The 18,820-nt window shown below is 43.3% G+C and overlaps 1 protein-coding gene across 3 annotated transcripts in view; it reads right to left on the bottom strand.

The window, feature by feature from the left end:
- Nucleotides 1-17,945, bottom strand: part of MEGF10 (multiple EGF like domains 10) — a 163,301-nt gene extending 145,356 nt beyond the window's left edge. The window contains exon 1 of one of the 3 annotated variants that reach the window (XM_060296162.1): nt 17,184-17,945. The gene's annotated coding sequence lies outside the window, so the exon portion shown is untranslated. Of the gene's footprint in view, nt 1-13,981; nt 14,063-15,896; nt 15,916-17,183 lie in introns of those variants that run through there. The other 2 variants (XM_060296164.1, XM_060296163.1) reach the window with 2 other exon arrangements.
- Nucleotides 17,946-18,820: the final 875 nt, after the last annotated feature.

The following is an 18,820-nucleotide window of genomic DNA, read 5'->3' as shown; positions in this document are numbered from 1 at the left end:
AGAAAAGAGATTAAAAGATCAAGTCCCGCTGCACTTCCCCACAAAGCCGGCCACAGCTGTACCAGGGCTTCCGAGCAACTGGTCGGCAAGGAGACAGCAAGCCTTCTGTTGTCCTGTCGGGTCTGCTCAGGTCACCGCATGTGGTGTGGATTAGAGAATCCTGGTTCTCTGTTACCCAGAGGGGCAGGACTGGGCTTTCCACACCACACTCCCAAACTGGGTCTCTGTGCCATCACTGGACACTCTTTCCAGGGTCTCTTGGGGAACATCAGCAGATATCAGATTTTAAAGGTTAACAATTCCTTTTTTTTTTTTAAATTTGTGTGTAAATTTTTAAAAGAGAGACACACAGAGAGAACAATTCATTTTTACCCGTTTTCCTGAAGATCTGTTATAATGGAGTAGAAGAAAATGTATCCATTATGGATAGAAAAAGGTAGTTTAGATTCGGTCTGAAGTTAGCTATAACCGGGGACTTTGCTAAAGTTGTGCTTTAAGCTCGACATGTTGGAGCCAGGCTGCACCAAAACCAGGAGCCAGTGCAGAGGAAGAGCCTCACAAAGGCAGCTGTCCCCAAACTCATACTCGGCTTCTCCAGGGCAGAGAAGGGGCAGAAGGAGCAAGCTCTGTAGGTCACATGGTTGTGCTCCCTCCATTTGGTGTCGAGCCCCGTGGCCACTGCGAAGCTGCAGCTCTGCTCAGGGTGCTGCCAGCAGTGAGCCTCACCCACCCTAGTCTCACCCACCTGTTCAGCTGCACCCTGCCCTCCAGACACGCCCCAGAGGCTTCCCGGTTGAGGCCATGGGGTTGCAAAGAACCTTTTTGACCTCTTCATCTCATAAATAAGGAATCAGGCATGAAAGCGTTTTTTACGTGTCTACGATCAAACGGTGGCAGACGTGGATCTCAGATCAAGAGCTTTTGGCTCCAGATGCATGGCTCAACCCACCATTCTGGGCCACCTAGTAGAGCTCTAAGGGGAGGTACACTCCCTCACTCTAGAAGCATTTATTTGTTTCACCCAAGGCCATGCGAGTATATATATATATATGAATTAGTGACACTGACCTTGAGATTGACATCACTGTTTATGCTTTTCATTGGCACCAAGATGAGAAAACACAAAAAACTACCTCGAAATGATACAATTCTAAAAGTGGGCAGCTACGCTCATGAGTAATGCTGGAATTTCAAACTTGGGTGATTCCACCATCTCCCACAAGTCAGCATAAGGTACATTTAAGGTAAAACTTGAACCACGTCAATGAAGTGAAACGTCCCCAAAGTCAGTCTCTCCTTAAGCAATTTTGCTTCATCTGGACTTCTTTCCTCTAAACATGCGGTCCCCACTGGGCCTTCAACAATGATCTTGAAGCCTGACACTGACAACTGCAGGCATCTTCACTCTCCCTAGCTGCTCCGCTGCCAACAACCGCTGGGACACAGAGAATGGGTGGTACAGTCACTGCACACGGCTTTTTCTTTGTGGGCACAGTGGCCAAAGCCTGGCAGAGGTCGTCTCCTCACGTCTCGGGGAGCACACCATGGACGAAAGTGCACTCTGGTTGCCAGTAGACACTGAAGAGGTTTGCTCTGCCTAGGGTCTCACTTGTGATGGATCCAACTCCTAGACAGAGACTGGGAAGCTGCTTTTGTTTTAACGAACTCGTTCTTAGAACTCAGTGAAAAACTCACCTGGCTTCTGAAGCCCTGTATTTACTGACTGACACTTTGTCCTGAAGATCTGCCTGTCAGGCCGTGGTTGCCATCCTCCTCAGCAGTGGAGCCTGACACATTCCCCATCAAAGGAAACAGACTGGGCACGTCAGCCACTAACCCATGAAAACACTGTGGTCTCCCTTATGTGCCAGGGAATGAATCTACCTGTCACTGGGGCCTTAATGACATAGCCTCGTTTTCACAAAGAATACAACCTAGCCAAGAAATGAAAAATGTTCTTCCAAGTTCCCCAACTAGACAAGAGTTTCCTTAGATCAAGCTATAAGAAATCCTCTGTGGATAGAGAGAGAGGTAATGCCTCTGTCTGCCACACCTTAACTCTGCAAATTCAGAAGGAGCAGAGTTTTGTCCTTTAGGGAGAAGGCAACCCATAAGCACTCACTTAAAATTCTAAAGGCAAATTTGGGGGATCTCTTTCAGAAGCTCTCTGGATGTCATAACAACACAATACCCTCAATCAAAGACAATTACACTGGAAGGTGACAGCTGAATCTAGAGGGTTAGCTTATAGGATGATGATCACGATCATAAAAATTAAACCCTACAGCAGTGATGGGCTGCGGGGAGGCCCTCCAAACAGTCCCCAGTGGCTGCACAAATGAAACTACAAAGCATCATTTACATCCTGCCTTGAAAAAAAAGCCAGGATTTCTTTTTCCTTCCCTAGCTTGGCAGAGCTCCACATCATAAGCTTTTTGGTTTTGTTTTTGAATGGTGGAAGAACAGTGCCTTTGCCCCAGGCTGGTCTTCACCAGAATAAAAGTAGACCACCTGGCTAGCTCTCCTGAGGAACTCTCTGCAGCTGAGTCCTTGGCTGGGCTCGGGCACAGTCCTCACCCTTCTTGAAGGAGGATGTCTTCTTCTCAGTGGGAAGAACCACCTGACCTCTCCTGGCCCAGGTGAGGTGCTTCCTGGCTGGCATGGCCTCCATTACTGACCCTCCCCTCACACTCTCACCACTTCAATTCCTCTGCCTCCAATGAAAGAATAGCTAAGAGGTCAATTGTTCAAAACCTGAAAGTCCAAAGCATACATTGTCCACCCATTCCCTTACCTCGCATGCTCTGGACAATGGTCCTCACTCGTTATTGACTGTTCACCAATTGTTAGCATCTCCACTAGAGGAAAGATGGGGTCCTGAGGAAGTTTCCATTAAGCAATGATGATACCTGGTGGCCTCACTGGTGTACAGTGGGAGACAAGGTCAAAATTATCCATTCAAATGAGGATTAGGATTGTGGGTCAGGTTCTCCACTTCATGTTATTCTTCTGTCCCTATAGTTCTGAATAATCTCGAAATTAGGTCCACAAATGCTTAAGTTCCTATTCTATGAAAAGAAAGAAAGAGAGAGTGAGAGAGAAAGAAGGAAAGAAGGAAGGAAGGAAGGAAGGAAGGAAGTGAGGGAGGAAAGAAGGAAGGAAGGAAGGAAGGAAGGAAAAAGGAAGAATGAAAGAAAAAAGAAAAAGTTTATATGTCTTGGTCTGCTAGGGCTGCTGTAACAAAATACCGCAGACTAGGTGACTTAACAACAGAAATTTATTTCTCACAGGTCTGGAGGCTGAGAAGTCCAAGATCAAGGTGCTGGCCAATTCAGTTTCAGGTGAGAGCTCTCTTCCTGGCTTGCAGATGGCCCCCTTCTCACTGTGTCCTTATATGATGGAAAGAGAAAGTTCTGGGGTCTCTTCCTCTTCTTATAAGGGCACCAGCTCTACTCGATTAGGGTCCCACATTACGACCTCATTTAATCTTTATCGCATCCTCACAGGTCCCATATCCAGGCACACTGTGGGGATAAGACTTCAAAATATGAATTTGGGGGACGCAATTCAGTCCATAGCACTATCTGGGGGCTGCGAGATAAACAATATATATCCCACGTGCTCAAGAAGTTTATATTCTAGAATCAATTTATGCTAAAAGTAGAAGGGCCCTCACACTTTATGCAGTCTGTTCCCACAAGTTCCAAGGATTACTTCTAGATACATTCCAAGAACGTACTTCTTTTTTTTTTTTTTTTTTTGCGGTACGCGGGCCTCTCACTGTTGTGGCCTCTCCCGTTGCGGAGCACAGGCTCTGGACGTGCAGGCTCAGCGGCCATGGCTCACGGGCCCAGCCGCTCCGCGGCATGTGGGATCTTCCCGGACCGGGGCACAAACCCGTGTCCCCTGCAACGGCAGGCGAACTCTCAACCACTGCGCCACCAGGGAAGCCCCAAGAACATACTTCTTGATGAGGGGGTTGGCTATTTTACCCTAATTCCCAGAAAGGGCCATTCTCAAAAAGGTCATGGAGAGCTGAGGTGGCCAGGGGCACTTGTGATGAGGTAAAACAAAGAAATTAAACTCAAATTGTGCCTGTGTCTCCAGAGAGAGACTGGATATAGTAAGGTCTGGGCATCAACCACGTTCCTTAGCACTAGACTCCTAGTACTGAAAGGGAAGTATCTCTCAGGCCAAGATGTTTAAAAAAACTTCTTGATTCAGAATGTTGAAGGAACATTATTGGGAAGCTTTTTTGCCCAAGCCAAGATCATAATTGTAGTTTGTTAGAGAGAGGAACTTTGCTGCTTTCCTGAATTAAGAAGGCAGAGTTTCTACACTAATTGATTCAACAAGTTCAATATCCAAAATAGTATGGCACATGAAAGAGAGCTTAGACCTGAGAGGCAACACACCAGGAATCTGCAATAGCCTCACTGAATTAAAAACAGACGTGACCGGGCTTCCCTGGTGGCACAGTGGTTGAGAGTCCGCCTGCCGATGCAGGGGACACAGGTTCATGTCCCAGTCTGGGAGGATCCCGCATGCCGCGGAGCGGCTGGGCCCGTGAGCCATGACCCTGAGCCTGTGCGTCTGGAGCCTGTGCTCTGCAACGGGAGAGGCCACAGCAGTGAGAGGCCCGCGTACCACAAAAAAAAAAAAAAAAAACCAGAAGTGACCTAGACAAAGCCTTGAGTAGAAATTAATCAATCCAATAAAACTTACTGAGAGCTTACTGTATGCCACATAGTGTCCTAAGTCCTTTCCATTTATTATCTCAATTAATCCTCATAACAGCTCTCTGAGAGACTTAATATTATCCCCACTTAATTGATAAAGAAACTGAAGTCTAGAGTAACTGGCTCAAGGTTATATATCTAGTAAACAATGGAGCAGACCAGGATTCTAACCCCAGGAAGTCTTGTTCTAGAACCCACACTTTAAACCACTACATTATAGCACACCTGTGCCTTAGCTTTTCAACTACACCTGTCCACTGCACAGAGCAGTCAATGCTTGAAACGTATACTATCATAGAACGTGAAGCCAAGGGGGCAGGGACCTTGTTTACCTTAGGTATTGCCCTATCCCTAGCATAGAAAATCATGTGGGACATAATAGGTGCTCAATAAATATTTATTAAATAAATAGCAGATTGTGTTAGATTTAGTGAAATTACTGCAATAGCCTCTTTATCATCTTCCTCATTTTTATTTCATTTTCTACTCCATCATCAATGATAATCCTTTGCTATTCACTGCCTAGTGAATTTAAGCAGCTTTCAAAAATTTTCCAACTTACTCCAACCTATTCCAACTTTACTTCTTGATATTCCATTATACAGACACTCCACTCTGGCTATCTCTGCCTGCCCCTGCTTCTGCCCTCACCCTCCCTCACCCAGCCCTGCATTTCTACCAGCTGGGTTACTCTCTCCCTCTTCTCCATTACATGAAGCTCACTTACCTTTCAAATTCCCATCTCTTCTAAGAAGACTTCTCTGATCAACAAACCCACAGTGATCTCTCCCCATTCTAAGACGGGTTCACCCAGACATACCACCTGCTTCCTCATCCTTTTCTGTCCCCACAGACTGGCAACGTGCTGAGGAGAGGGGCCAGGGCTTGTCATTTTGAGTATTTTCTCCAACGTGCAGCAAAGGCTTGGCTGTTCAGACACATGGTGAACAGAGATCAACTGACCAATACAGATATATCTCATCTAAAGGCAAAACATCTGCTGATTTCTTTTTAATAAAGGCAAAAAAATTTTTAATGAGATGAAATTCACATGACATAAAACTCATCATTTAATCACATTGTGCCACCATCATCCCTATCTACTTCCAGAACAGTTCATCACCCTCAAAGGAAAGTCCATACCCATGACACAATCACTCCCCATTCCCCACCCCCCAGCTTCTGGCAACACTAATCCACTTTTTATCTCTATGAATTTGCCTATGCTTGACAGTTCATATAAATGGAATCATACAACATGTAGCCTTTGTGTCTTGTTTCTTTCACTAGCATTACATTTTCAAGATTCATCCATGTGCTAGCATATATCATACTTTATTCCTTTTTATGGATGAATAATATTCCATTGTATGGAGTTATGACATTTTGTTTATCCAGTCTCCAGTCATCAGTTGGTAGGCATTTGGGTTGTTTTCACCTTTGAGTTATTGTGAATAATGCTGCTGTGAACATTTGTGCTCAAGTTTTTGTTTGAACCCTCTTCTCCATTCTGCTGATATCTTACGAGAGGAGAACAAATTCATTAACTAAAAGCCTCATCCTGGGCTTCCCTGGTGGTGCAGTGGTTAAGAATCCACCTGCCAATGCAGGGAACACAGGTTCAAGCCCTGGTCCGAGAAGATTCCACATGCCGCGGAGCAACTAAGCCCATGCACCACAATTACCGAGCCTGCACTCTAGAGCCCGTGAGCCACAACTACTGAGCCCACGTGCCACAACTACTGAAGCCCACGTGTCCAGAGCCCATGCTCTGCAACAAGAGAAGTCACCTTAATGAGAAGCCTGTGCACCGCAATGAAGAGTAGCCCCCGCTCGCTGCAACTAGGGAAAGCCCATGCGCAGCAGCAAAGACCCAATTCAGCCAAAGATAAATTAATTAATTACAAAAAAAAAGCCTCATCCTAATTCTGTACTAGAGATAAATAACTTTTCTTTTAATAAGATACTATCATCATTAAAAAATATTCAGGCCCATGAGTAAATTTAACTGTTGTTGTATTCCAGAATATTTTAAATTCCTTATTGATTATATCAGAGTATATCAGAGATCAGATTTCCTAACTTCTGTATTTAATTAACAGAATCTTACTTAAGCACATGTATAATTTGGTCATAAAAATCATAAGCAAAACTTATTCCTAACCGTGTTAATTTTTCTTCCCCATTTTAACATTATTTGGTGTTAAATAATGATAACATGTTTATTGAGAGCTTACTATGTACCTACCACTATGCTAAATGTAACACTCTTTGAAATATATACTGTTACCATTTCACAGGGGATGAAAAGATGCTTAGGGAGTGTAAGTAGCCTGCCCAACATCACGAGGGTTAGGGGTGACCAGATCCTTACCCAGGGTGTCACATTTCACACAGTAAATGACACAACCAGCCAGGAGTAGACCCAGACCATCAAAATCTTGTCTCCTAGCTCATGACTTTAATCACATGTGTGTGTGTAAATCAACAGTTAACATTTAAGCCCAATGCCCAAAGGAAGTGTACAGAAGGTTACTCAGACCTCTCACAGCTGTGTTTGAACCATTTCAAAGTGAAGAACTCCAAATTTTCCTTTAGGAAACCAAAAAACGCTCCTATTGTCTCCATTTGAGTCTACCAGCTCCATATGGTAACAGCAAGCTAGGATGTTCTATAGGTACAATGACCCACACTGATGATGAATAACGTCCTCTAGATAGAAAAAGGATCACAGGTCGCCCATGTGTCAGAAGCATCGTTTTTGCTTATAGGGCCATTCCACCTTCACAGGTATTGCTCCCGGAGCTCATTGTGGAGCTCAGGAAGTGATGGCTGAAATAAGTGAGAGAGATGAGACAAAGACCCCATACCTCATCTCACTTTCTCCCAGTTAGAAAAATGAAAGAAAAAAGAAAATAATAGCAGTCCAATATTAGACTTCAGGAGAGTTGTCATCTAAAGATTCAGAAAAACACCCATGACCCAGAGTTGTTCTCTGATTTTTCCTGACAGATGACAGTGAACAGGAGGAGGGTGGAGAGTGGAAAGGAGAAAATTTACTAGCTGACCAACTTGGAGGGGCACTTTTGTTTTAGATTCTGAAGAGTGGGGCTCTGCTGACACTGCTGACCTTTTAGGCACTGGATTTGCTGCCTGGAAAAGTAGAACAATCAAATATGATGGTGCTGGTCCATTGCTTTCTGACACGCAGCTCTTCTGGCTATGGAAGTAAGAGCAAATTCAAAGATATTTAAAGCTCCAGGCCCTCTTAGCCCCAGCAAGACCCAAATTTTGTGACAGTTGGGGTGCTCAGAGTTGATTGTTTTCCATCACTGTTACAGTTTTAATTCTATATTAAACATCATGCTTTAAATTTTTTTTCAAACTTTTAATTGAAGTACAAAATATATACCAAAAATGTTTACACATCAAAATTAAACAGCTCAATACATTTTCACCAAATGAACACACCCATTTAATCAGCCCCCAGATTAAACAGAACAATATAAGCATCCCAGAAACCCTCCTTGGCCAGGGCTTTAATCCTGACACAAAAATAAGTCCCAGCAAGCATCCTACGCCTAAAAGTGCATTTAGCATTCAATGTGGGACATGAACGACCACAGTGAAAGACATCATATCCCTGCCCTATTTTTCAACACAAGCTGCATCTACACAGAACTTCAAGTAGAACACAGTACTCATCCCTCACAGCACCGAGGGGTGAGCCTCTCTAAATCACAGGAATGGAGCCAAATGAACAGGCCTAATGACAACGAATTGAAAATTAATGAACTAATCAGGAGCGTGTTGAACACAATTCTTCTGCCACCTGCAAAGAACAGTCTCCTCTTCCCTTTCTCCACTTCAAAGGCATCTCTATCACTGGTAAAACCAAATATCCACTTAGTAAAGTATAAACAAACTGCAAGGGGGAAGGGGGAGTGGAAACACAGGAATAAATAAGCCACTTGCCCCTCTGCAATCCACTTGCTTCTCCTCCCTTAATGGACTTACAATGATAGTCTGTAATCAAGGTGCAGTGACGGACTCAATTACAAGAAGCTCTAAGTGACCTCAAGCGAATCATATATCGCCTTCTCCTGGGTACAAACCTCCTTTAGCCTGATACGCCCAGTCAGAAAACCTCTTACCTCAGAGACAAAAGGATTCCTACGGCCAATGAGCACTAGCTGCCTGACACTGTGTAAATGGGCTCTCCATAACCCATTACATCCAGGGAAGGCTTTTCCCATTTGGCTTAACCCAAGGCTGCACTCTGTGCCTAATTTGCAGGGAAAAAAAAAAAAAAAAAGACACCTACAAATATCCACAGGAACAAGGGACTAAGTTTCCCTTTAAAAGGAACCCAGAGGCAAAGGCAGAATGAATGACAAACTTTCTCATAAAGGGAGTAATCAGGCTAAAAGAACAATCCTGTGTGAAAAGTCCGTGACCTTTACTGAGGCTATGACCTTGAATTTGAATCTTCTTCTGATGCAAAGAATGTAGCCAATTGTTGGGCTCTAGATTAGATCTTTACAGAAAGTTTACAACCCCTTCCCTCCAGGGCTAGAATCCAGTTTGGAAGTTGGGGGTGAGGATTGGTATCTACATGACACCTGGGGAGTCCCCCAACCTTATAACCGTCCAAATATATCAAGAACTTTCTAATGCATTTAACTGTATGACAACCTCAAAAAATTCTCAGCTTCTAAACTGATACCTGAGTCTAGATTTGTAGGAAATTTTTAATATATCGTATACCTGGCAACCACAAAGAATCATTCTCTGAGATCACAGGCCTTGATTTAGGCCAGCTTTCAGATCAGATACTTGTCTTTGATGAACGTGGGGAAAAGAGGCTGAGAAAGGTACCTTTGCCTATCATGGACTGAGGGAGATTTTTTTTATTGTTAAAATCAATAATAAAGCCTTTCCATAAGATAAGTCACTGGGCATAGTAGGAAACAACTCTTCTTTGGCCAAAGATCAACTGGGAGTTCTAACAGACTTGTGTCCCTTTAATGCCGTGTCTCATGCCCCCCAAAACCAGCAGATTAATGATGCTTCCACAAAATTACTTTTTTCCTTCCCAAATCCTACCTCTGACACATTGCTGCAAGTAGTTTAACTGTGAAAAGCCTTGACCTCCTTTCTTTGTCTCTCTGATTCAAGTGTGTCTGTTTCCTTGGGGCTACCAAGCTCAGTTGGATGACGGACCGCAGTGGAATGGAGCATCGGCCAAGCCCCGAACAATGGGCCCCCTTTCTCCGGCTGTCACATGAACAGCGTTGTGTTACAGCCATTGTCCCTCCAAGCAGAGACAGAGAGGCACGGTTTCTCACAGACCAGCTATTCTCTCTGACCCCCTCTGACAGAGTTACTAAAAATTAGAAACGAAAGGAAAGGAAAAGAGAAAAGAAAAGGAGACAAAATTCATGCCTTCTGAATGGAGCGATATAGCCCTAACAAGAATTATTAGTGCAACCATGGACCATCTGTGTCAGAATAATACCTTGTCAAAAATACCCATCCCCAGTGCTCACTTCAGCAGCACATATACTAAAAAATATACATCCCTGGTCCCCACTGCATACCTACTGAATCAAAATCATTAGAGGTGAGCCAGTATTTGCCAGTGATTCTTATGCCCCTGAAGTTTGAAAGCAGAGGCCTCGAGCATTTCTAACCTTGCTGATGGCCCGATTTTGCACACCTGTCTGTTCAAGGGATGTACAGGAGGTGGGGGGATATTGAAAGGGCAAATACGTTATACCATGGTTATCCAATCTTCGTGTGAGGGAAAACATATGGGAGAAGACAGGTGAGAAAGATGAGGGCACCAAGGGATGTGGGGAATGAGACAGGAAATTTTTAAAATAATAATGGCTGTTGAGAAGATAATAGGAATTTGGGGGTGGGGTCAGCAGTGAGCAAAAAGAGGGAGGTACAGGGAGAATAAAAGGAGGTGCTGTAGCAACCTGGCAGAGGCTTCAGAAAACGATGGACGGTGAGAAAGTTCCAGTGGTGGGATGGACTGTCAAAAAACAAGCATGTTGAATATTTAGCGCTAAGTTTCAAGATGTGAACTTCATTGGCCTAAGCCTTAAAAGTCAGCCACTCAGAGTTGAATGTTTGATGATAGTGTATGAAGTGAAGGAGAAATGAAGCGAAATCCATGGCTGGACGGATAACCTTACGCTAAAAAAGACGGTAGAGTAGCGTGGCAAGATCATCTCTAAACTTCTTAAAGGAAAATATGAATGCAGATTTGGATGATGCTAGAAGAAACAGGAGTCCTGTCTCCATCCACACCCCTAAGAAGCACCATAGTGGTTGAAAGAAATAACAATTTTCTCATTTCACAACTTCGCATGGAACGGGGGCTCAATTTTTTACTTGACTCTCAGTTGGGTTCCCCAAACCACATTGGGTGTATATAATAGAATAATAGCACTGTAATATGAGGGGCTCCTTTAAAACACATTAGTGCTGTGGGCACAGGCAGAATCTAGTCCTATAGCCCCGGGTGTGGCTGTCATAAAACAATTCTCAAATGTTAACTCATTACTCCTATGGAATGGTTTAGTAACTGTTGCTTAAAGATGTCTTGCAAATTCCTGCAGCCATGTGTTGGCATTCCCCTGTCTTAAATGCCTCATGTACTCAAATCTCTCTCCTTCAAGGCCCTACACTGCCAGGAAACCTCTGGTGAACACAGAGACCTCTCTCTAGGATGAGCCCTCAGAGCGGCTCTCAGAACTGTCCACCTGGCCCTGGCTACACTCAGCCTTATACGGTCACTTGTATTTTTTTTTTAAATCTGTTTTTTAAAGGCAAGTATCTTGATAATTCCACACAGTATTTATCCCTATGCCCTATACACCAAATACATATCTGATGGAGCCAAAATAAAACTCACACCAATTACTTTCTTAAAGAACAAAAGTCACATCTTGTCATGATTCCTTGACCGAAAAAATAATAAAGTACCCTTCTCAAAATATCAGTGGGGGTAGATATTTGAAATTTTTCATTTTGATTGTAGAATTAATCCCCTGGACCCAAAACAAAGGTTTCATACTTTTACTTTGTTCTCTGTGAAACAAACTGAATTTGTGGGGTTTGATTTTCAATTTGTCACCAAAAATTATTTAAAAAAAAAAAAAGACAGATGAACATGATTCTTTACCAAAGGTATTTAAAAGTTCCATCATGGGAATGATCACCTGTGGTGAGGTTTTAGCACAAACCCAATCTGTGCAGCTCAGCTGGCTTGGCCAGGATGTTAAGGACAGGCACTCAGTCACCCTCTAGATGGGGCCTCCTTGCTCCCAAAGATAAGATGTTTTTAACAGATGCTGATGTCCTTCACATGTATGTATCAAGATGAGGCTTTCTATACTAAAATACTGTTTTCTTTGTGTTGGATGAGGGAAAGGGTACAATCTATTGCCCTCTAAGCAGGAAATTGAGGGGGTTAAAGTGCTTTACATAGTTTCTTTATCTAAGAGTATAAATCACTGGAACTGAAACAAGAAAAATCACTAGTAATGAACATCTATAATAACAGGATATATTATCACATTCACACTTTCCAGACTGGCTAATTGCACAAAGTATGCACCATCAAATAGCATCCAGATAAAGTTGTATCAAGGAAATAACACTTTTACAAATAAAGTTGTATCAAGGAAAATAACATTGGTTTGCATCTTCTTTTCTCGTCATAATATGAGTAATCCTTTTATTAATTGCTATAAATTAATCTTCTGCAATAACTATTTTTTAAAAGAGAATGATTACAGTGAAAAATAATCTTAAATTGGGAAAAAAAGAGAGACAAGAGACAAATATAAAATCTTGGGAAATTCAGAGAGAGAGAATAAAGGAATGAATGAGTAAATCAAGAGATTAGGAGAGTAGTTAAGAGACAACAAAAGTACAGCCAGATGCAAGCTTAAATTAAGCTAGAAAAAGTTCATACTGGAAACAACTGAAAAAGAAGACAAATCAACAGAATCCAATGAATCTTGTGTTAATTCTTAAAGCTAAGCTAATTTTTAAAATGAAATACTGGGTACACATCCTTGAGAAAATGAGAGCAGAGTTCGTTCTTAATATTGCTTTGTTTAAAGTCCAAACAAACTGGATGTTTGTACTTCATTCATTGACACTGCTCCCTTCCTGCTCTATGTTACTGGAACTCTGTTACTTCAGCCTATGAAAGAACATTGTTTTGTTGTTTATTTTATGGTGGAGCTGCCCATGAGCTAAAAGTTCAATTTTTGAAGCATCACTATCTTTGTCATTACCCTGCAATTTGTTCACTTGTTCAAATAATATTGCATATTTCCATGATTATAAAAAAAATAAGTGGAAAATGAAAAAATTAAAAACCTAATCATAGTTATAAGAAGACTTTGTCTCATAAACTTAACATGTGAAACAAAGATCGAATTTATTAGACATGCCAAAACGGCAAATCTTTAGCCTGAACCAGACACTTATTTAACTTAAACAGGTCAACTGGGGTTCAAACAGGAAGAAATATCAAAATTATAGAATATTTAAAGAAAGAAAAAGTAAAGAAAGAAGTAAATACTGAATACTATGTCTAAATGGCAAGATATAATTATAAATTTATAACATACTTGTCTCTCTAGGACCAGCATTCCCTGTAACATGTAGGCTTTTGGACAATCTTTGGACCTATTTTTAGGACTGCATCCTGTACTCAAGTAGGAAAAACAATATTGAACCAGTCACCATGTCTCTGATCAAATACAAAGAAAGATGCAAAGATGTTTTATAAACTAAAAAGCACAGGGTAAACCATTACAGTGCCCTGACGCTGTCATTCACAACCAAAACTATCCCAAAGGTATGATACACTCAGCTCTTGTATTGTAATGCTGCCACAATGTTGAACATGTAACATTATTTCAGTGGCATCTGGTGTTTCATAAGTCTTCTTAGGATATTCTATTTTGTCCTTTTTCACTCTGTGTTATTAACTTTGTAGACTCTGTCCAGCCAAACTGTAAATTCTTGAATGGCTTCTCCACAACCCTTAGTATGTACATAGTGACTGTCCCAAACACTTGGTGTGCTAAGAAAAAGTCAACTGCATTCATTCATTCATTCATTCTTCCTCCACATTCTTTAGGCATTTATTATATAACTACCATGTGCCAGCCATTGGAATAAAGGCTCAGAATAAGGAATGATAAACTCACCAATCAGTTGGAGAAAAATTCAGGTAACATAACATAGTTGATAACAGTATGATAGATGCTATATTAAAGCTATCCACAAAGCAGAATAGGAATCACATGAGATACCACCGTTTATGTGAGCGAACTAGGAAAAGCTTCAGAGGGGAGGTCTTAACTGAACTGCATCTTGAAGGATGACTAGGTAGTAAGAAGTTGGTTAGACCAAAAAAGGGAGCAAAGACATTTCCTGCAGAGGGAACAGCATACACAGCCAGGGCCGGGAGGAGTGAAAGAGGCAGTGTATTCTTTAAGGAACAGTAACAAAATCAACATCAGTGGGGCTGAAAGGCTGGAGAACAGGGAAGCAGAGAAACAACCCAGAGATTATATGTGAAGCTGGTCTTGTGTATCATGTTAGGAGGTTTAGCTTTATGCTGTAAGCCAGTGTTTCTCCAAATGTGATTTGAGGTCACCTCAGATTCGTTTGGGGATCTGCTCAAGTGCAGATTTCTGGCCCTTACATCTGGGATGAAGCTCCAGAATCTGCATTTTCAATAAGCACCCAGGTGACACTGATGCTTACCATCTGGGGAGCCGCCAAAGATTATTAAATAAGGGAATGACACAATCAGATTTGTATTTTAGATATATGCTATTAAACAATCACGAGGAAGGTAAATCCGCTGCTGCTAAATGAGCTTGTGACTTGGGTTTGCATTAGAACCATCTGGGGAACTTATAAAAATGCAGACTTTTCACATCTCGTCCAAGACTTATTGCACGTGAATCAAGCAGAGGTGGCTAGGATTTATATTAGGTAGAACTATTATACATGAAATCGCCATTTTACCTAGATCAAAAATGGTCAAATTTTGGCAGTTTCTCACAGCTTCATCTAATACTTTTAATAAGCCCCACTCCATGTTTCTGATATACATCAAAATCTCAGAATAGCTGATGAAACACAAGCAGAGCTAAATGCCTTTCCTTTTTTATTAATTATCAGTGTCATTACTCACTTTGACTGACATGCAATGATGTGACATAATTTATGTACCTAAAACAAATGTTAAAAGAAAAAAATGATGTTCAAAAACAACCACCAATGAACTAAGGCTAATTTAAGGATGTTAGAGCTGGAAGGAACACCAGAGACTATCCAGCTCTTTCCCTACCTCCCCACACATGATGAAGCCGATGGGAGAAGTACCCTGCTAGAAGTTATACTGAATATTTTTTTCAATTCCTCAGTGATACATGCTCTTCATTTTAACAGGTATTGAAATCATTAGAGCTAAAAAGTGTTGGGGATTTAATTTATAGAGTGATAGTGCCATGTGAAGCCCTAAACTTGATGTGTGTGTGGGGGAGGAGGGATGGGCATAAAGCAAATACTTGTGCATATCCATTTCTAAAATGAAGCCAACGAATTTAAATAATATAGAACCTAGAACAGTGCTTGAACTGTAATAGATGCTTAATAAACATTTATTGAACAATTGATTAACCTCTTAAAAAAATAGGTTAAAGGAGGTATAGTAATGCAAGGAGTTTCTAAGGCAATGTAGTTTACAGGCTGTAAACTGAGTGTCGATTTCCCACCTGCTAGCCTATCCCAAGCACCATTTGGCACCAAACCATGACCCCTCCTCTACAAATCCCAGCCCTGCCACATGCACTGTTCTTTCCTCTGAAGGGTCCCCAGCAGAAAGCAATACAAAGACCACGTCTGAGCAAAGTTTGACAATGCATCACATTCTAGGTGGGAGTGAAGGCCACATGAGCACAGCTTTCAAAGTCTATTCAAATAGGAAGAATAGCTAACACTTAATGACAGCTAACAAAAACTATATCATCACGATACAACATGTTAATAAAGTTAGAATAATAATGATGATGATGCTAATAATAATAATAATAGCTAATACGTGCTTACTATCTGCCAGGCTTGTTAGCACTCCACACACATCCACTCATTTAATCCTTTGGACGACCTTCTGGCGTAAGCATTTTTATTATTCTGATTTTGTAGATGAGGAGAGAGCGGTTAAGTAACATCCAAAATCACACAACTGGAAAGTGGCAGAGTTGACAGTTGCCCCCAGGCCCCCTGGTCCCAGAGCAACCCCTCTGTTGAACTCTTTGACCTCAGAGCAGCACAGCAAAAAGTACCCTGCAAGCTGACCTCCTGGAGCGTTCACATCAGGAAAATGATCCGGTCCCAGTCTTTTCATCCATAAGGAATGAAGCATCTTTAGTTGGGAAGACCATACACAAAGTGAGACTCAGAATATAAAGGAGAAAGGCCAGGAGGGCCAAGAAGAAACGGCATTTTCCTCTGCCTTGGGATAGCATGGATATCACTGCCTGAGAACTTCAGGGCTAACAAAATCTCAAACTTTAACTTTCCCCTGAAGAATCTGGGTCCTCATGTGGGGGTATTTTCTAAAGAAGTATCAAAGATATCACTACATTTCATCTACTCTGTGGTATCATTCTTAGTTCCAGAAAGAAAAATAAAGACAAAGTATTTCCCTAAACCAGGGGTAAAAGTTCTAGATGAAAGGACTTTAAAAGACCAATAGGAGATAGATCTTTCCATGGTAACTATGGCTGGAAGAACCGCCCTTCCCAACATTCCCTGAGGTGCCAGGTATTCAAAGAAATAAGAGACTCCTTCAGTTTAAGTCACCCAGACTGTGATCCTGACGCCCCTAAAGGACGCTGAGAGCGCAGTAAGAGGGAGCATCCCCACGTCTGACCGCACAATCTGAATATCAAGTCCCGGAGAAAGAGAAGTTTAGAAAACAAGATCCCAGAGAAGTAAAGCCGATCTGAAAGCAACAGCCCCGCCGAAACTGCTTTTCGTTCTCAGTCTCATTCTCCCCAAACCTCCCTACACCCAGCTATGACACCGGTCAACACAGAAGCAACACAAACAAGGAAATACAAGGGCAGAAATTATGCAAAATAAAATGCGTAACGGGGGCATTTCCTCATGAAAAATACTCCAAGAAGTTCCTACCCAGCCCCAAGACCAAATCCAAACACTAACAATAAACCCTTGAGACAAGTAAACAAGTCAGACTGAGCCCGTCTCATCCCACCTCACGGGGCACCCAGGGTATCCTGGTTAAGGAAAATGTGCCCGCACCCATAAGAAACCATCCAGCGTCCGGCCAAGGTCCAGCGGCTGCCAGAACGGAGTTTGCCCAACTCTTACCCGAGATCCTGAGATTCGCAGTGCAACCCTTTTCCCCTGGTTTTCACGCAACGCCAGCGGAGAAGCAAAATCTGTTCCAAACAGCGCAGTTAGCCTCCAAGCAGCGTCCCAGAAGAGAGCGATACTTGGAAGTCTTGGTTAAGGCTCAAAGAAGGAGACGCACGGGAAAGGAGGCGGGTCTCTGTGCATTTCCAGAACCCCAGTTTTGCGCACGGGGAAAGTACTCGTTGCAGCCTTGAGTAAGGTTTTCTCCGTCTGGCCAGAGATGCTGAAGGAGGAGGGGAGTAACCCGAGCCGGGCCCGGGATGCGAGCAGTTGCCGCTGCTGCAGCTGCTGCCGCCGGGGCAGTGACCGCTGGAGGGGGGCGTCCTCGGCGCCGCGCGCAGTCCCTAGTGTGACCGGCAGGATCCTCCTGGCCCGACTCCTGCGCCCGATCGCGAGCCGCCCCTGTCCTGAGAGGCTTCCACCGCGCCGAGGCGACTCCGCCAATAGTCTGGCTACTAAATTGTCAAACCTTGGGGTCACCGCGTGGGGGTGAACCTAAAGGTGGTGGAGGGAGTGCCCGTCTGCGTCCCGACTCACTCTCAATGACCCAGTAGTGTCAAAGTCCCCGGAGGTGTTCTAGACCCTCTACGAGGAGTGGAGGGTTGGGGGAGGCACCCGAGCGACCAGATGGAGTGGACGGCACGCCCCAGCGGTGCCAGGGAAGGAGCGAAACAGTGGGACAGAGAAGGGAAGAGTGACCTAGCAGTAGAAGAGTGTGCGCCGCGGCAACAAAGTGGTTGGAGAGGTGGGGCGAGGAGTTGGGGGGCGGGGGACGGAGGGGGCCCACTTTACCGAGGCTGGGCGGAGAGAGAACTCCAAGGACCCGCAAGAAAATCCCTCTAGGCCCGCGGAGGCCCCGCGCGGAGATTTGTTGGGGAATGGCTCCCTCTGCCGACTCGCCGGGGAGGCCCCGGGAAACCCAAAGACGCAAAGTTAAAACGATGAAAAAGGCTTTTTCCCCATCTGTGTATTGAGCGAGACGTGAATTCTAGAATCTACTTCTCTGGCTGATCACATTCCTCTTACGAATTACCCTGCATGCGAACCACCCAAGAAGATACAAACTTCTTATTCGTGGAAAGTTGTTGTTGGTGTTTTTTTTTAATGTTAAGCTGAATTCTATCCTCCCCCAACCTCCCCAAAAGGCTAGTGCTCCATATTCACGCCAGATGAGCCACTCCTACCAGGCTTCTGTTCCTTACATTAATACGAGCTCTTTCTTTTTAGAGAAACCTCAAATGCATATGCGACTCCAGCCAATAACAGCACCTGGCAAACAGTCCATGCTCAAAGTTATGCTTGAATGGAATGAATGAACATATATGTTTGAAGCCCCTCACCATCCTCTTCATGACCTTGTGGTAAGTGTTCACCCCTGGACACAAACAAGGGGAGACTGTTTCTGTTTGCTTGTTTGTTTACCAGGTATCATCACCCCTTCTTCTGAACAGTACCTTCATTTTTCTTGGGGGACCACCCTGCCACACTCAGGGCGGTCTGGATGGGAAAGTCAGTCAGGATGGTCCAGCTTTTCCGGATCCAAGAGTGGGCACCTGAGCTAAGCTAGTCCCCTCAGACCTTCTCTGCCATGA

Source organism: Globicephala melas, chromosome 3 (genome assembly GCF_963455315.2).
Source record: "Globicephala melas chromosome 3, mGloMel1.2, whole genome shotgun sequence".
NCBI classification, from domain to species: Eukaryota; Metazoa; Chordata; class Mammalia; order Artiodactyla; family Delphinidae; genus Globicephala; species Globicephala melas.
Note: the sequence above shows the minus strand (reverse complement) of the source record. Positions and strands in the feature narration are given on the sequence as shown.